Raw genomic sequence first — 3,447 nt, forward strand, 5'->3', positions numbered from 1 at the left:
GGGGGGGACTTCAGAGGGGCCCACAGAGAATCTTCCTGAATTAGCCAGGTGACTGGGGACAAACCTCATCTCCCTCATGCATGAAATCAGCACGATGGAAGTTCTGTCACTCCCGACACGTAGCTATTTCCCAGCTCCGTCGTGGGGGACGTTTAGAGGCCCTCCTTTTCCCCTGCCAGCCCAGCTCTGAGCTGAGACCTGGGACCCCTTTCAGACCTTTATGCCTGACCCCGGTCTCCCCCTTCCTGAGTCAGAGGCCATACAAGTCACCTGTCCAGAGCTTCCCAGACGCCTCCTTTCTGGTAAGACCCCAGACCTACCTGTGCTCAGAGTCACTGTTGCGAACTGGACTGGTTGTCACTGGAAAAACAAGTGTGAACGATGACAACACAGAGTCCCCAGAGACTGGGCTAGCCCCCAAAGTCCTAAGAGGAAGAGGGGGAGGGGTGAGAGCCAGCCCCTCAGGGTCCCTGGGGAAGGAGCCTCTCCCAGAGCTGGTGGGAAGAGTGAGGCAGGGGCTGGGGGAGGCCAGGGCAGAGAGAGAGGCCCGAGACTGAGTTCCCCCAAAAGGCAGGGAGAGATCAAGGGGCTCCTGTGGAGAGACAGCACAGACACTTGTCCCAAAGGCCCAGCTCCTTTTGATCTTGCCTCAGACCCAGGGCTGAAACAACCAGAATGTCCAGTCTGCAGGAGACCCTAGGCAGTAGGGCCTCACCCAGACCCCCGCTGTGCCCACACGGGATAGCCAGCTCCAGAGGGGTTGAGGTTGTGTCTGAGCCAGCGTGTGGACACCCAGTGGGCCCCCAGTATAGCTTCTACCTGTTGGGCCAGGACACCCAAGGATGGAGGTGCCAGCCTGAATCTGGGGACTGGGGACCCAACTGCCCACAGTCAGTATGGGAGGGAGCAGGGAGCTGGTGGGATCTGGGGTAAGGGAGGCTGGGGAAGGGGTATGTGGCTTTATGTCCCCGGACGCCCCAGGAAGGCCTCTTCCCTCAGCAAAGAGCTCACCTGGGAACTCCAGCAGGTGGATTTTCTTGTACAGAATGGTGCCACCTTTGGAACCCTTGGTTGCATACTGGTAGCTTCCTGAATCCTTCTCTTTGAGCTCAGCCATGGTGACATTAGTGAAGCCAGAGCTAGGGTCATCTCAGATGGTGTAGCGAGAGTCCTGGGCCAATGTCCTGGGCTTGGAAGTGGAGACTAACCAGTTGCACTTAGATGCTTTTTTCCTACACCAGGTTTTGGCTTTATACGAATGTTCTATTTTGTTTGAGTACCTGCAGCTCTTGGAGAGTCTCTGCCCCACCATATGCTCCTCTGAACCCACTACCCGTCTAGTCTCTGTCTCCAGGAAGCTGAAGAGTAAGCCCTCAGGTCAGGCTGAGCGAGGGGACATCCCCTCACCCCAAACCTGACTCCACATGGCCCTCGGCGCCAGCACCTCACCTGCTCACCTATTCCCTCCACCCCATCACACCTGTCCTTACCTCCCTTTGCCCCTTCAACTGTCTCCTCGCCTGCGGCCAGGACCACCGGCAGGTGTGAGGCTTCCGGGACCATGGTGCCGTCACCCTGGGCTGGGCTGTGTAGAGTGGAGTATGGGATGATGCTGCCCAGATGCCCCAGCACATCAATGGGCAAGATTGAGAAAGGAGAGGCCTTGATTGAGTGAGTGTGAGGTCTGCAGGGCGGGTTCTGTGGGCAGCGAGGAGAGTGGGAGCCCCCTAGGGGATCTCCAGCTGCTGAGAGCATCTCTGCCCTGTAGGGGCCTCAGCCCTGCCCAGCCTGGCCGCCCAGGCATTGTGGCTGCTTCTTGGGTCCCCCTGCCCACCCCACCCCCGACCCAAACATGTACTTTCTCTCCCCTCTCCGTGCTCCTTCTTTCCCTCCCCCTGGCTTTCCTCGCGCCCTCAATACCCCAGAAAAAGGACAGGTTCAAGGCTGCTTGGGGCTCAGGGGGCCTGACCAGCCCCTACCCTCCTCTGGTTCCCAGGGAGAGCAGAGAGCTCATGGCCTGGAGGGTGTGTGGTTGAAATGACACAGGCGCACCTCCCTCCCTGGCTATCTCTGCTCCTGAGAACGGGTCTCGCGGCGATTTTCAGAGAGCGTGAGCTTGGATTCATTATAATAAACAGCAACCATGTAAAGCATTCCCAGACCATCCACCCCTCCACCCCCACCACCAACCAACTGCCCTACTTACCACCACTATAACCCACCCCAAGATGTATGACACAATATTAAGTACCAAAATACCAACGACTATATCATTTAACTGTTAATAGTCTATTTGATGGGTAGGTTTGTGAGCAGCTGGCAAAGGCACTATATAGTGTTGGATACAAATTACATTTCCCTTCTACACTGTAGTGGACACTGACTGTGATGTCATTAAACATGAAACAATGTGTTAAAGCTACTAAGGATTTTGTCTAAGTTGGACCCAGTTGGTTGCGCCCCCCCGGCACCTGGCAGAACTAAACACTGGGGAGCCCAGGACCCCCACTCCGCCCGTCTATCCCATTGGAGAACAGCTGAGACACAACTGCAAGCACTCCATGTCTTGGGATTCATGGGCAACTGGAACGTTCTCACTTGCACACACTTGTACTTTCAATATAGTGGGTTTTCAAATTGAACAAAGCATAATATTTTGCAAGTTGATAGAGTGAATATTTGCGTACCAAGAACAGGAGAAAAAAAAAGAAAAAGAAAGTGTTTTCCTTTCTCCCCCACTCCCAGTAAAAGAACCTTGAATTTATCTTTATGGCAATGTGTCCCCACCAAAGGCTGAGTTCTGCAGCCTCCTTTGAAACTGGGTGTGCTCTTGTGACTAAGATCTGGCAATAATTTGTAAACAGAAGTGTCTTCTGTGCTTTCCATAACACCCTGTGGAAACCTTCCTGATATAATCTCTTTTCTCTTATCTTTTTTTCCTCTATGCTGCTGCCTAGCATGAACATGTGATGGCTGGAGCCCTAGCAGCCATATAGGGCTATGTGGTAACTTAGGGAATAGATGTCCCACATGGTCGAGCAATAAGATAGAAGGATTCTGGAGCTGGCGTTCTGGAGCTAACTTGCTAGGCTTGGATTCCCTCTCTCTAATCTTTTTTTTTTGAGAGAGATAAACTGTGTTGCCTAACATTATTATTATTATCATCATTATTATTATTTGTTACTCCCAGGTGAACCTATGATGAATTAATAAAACTGCTACGGTATTTCAGTCAGCTATTGCTACAATAATGCTGCATAACAAACTACCCCAAAACCCAGGGCTTGAGACGACTTTTATTTGTTCTTCCTCGTGCATCTGTGAGTTGGCTGAGGGTCAGCTATTCTAGGCTGGGTTTGGCTGTGCTCTGCTCAGAGTGGCATGTAAGATTAATAAAAGTAACAGCGAAATATAGAAACCCTAAATGGTGTTTATCTACTGCAGGAA

Source organism: Lipotes vexillifer, unplaced genomic scaffold, assembly GCF_000442215.2.
Source record: "Lipotes vexillifer unplaced genomic scaffold, Lipotes_vexillifer_v1.1 scaffold4, whole genome shotgun sequence".
Classification (NCBI taxonomy): domain Eukaryota; kingdom Metazoa; phylum Chordata; class Mammalia; order Artiodactyla; family Lipotidae; genus Lipotes; species Lipotes vexillifer.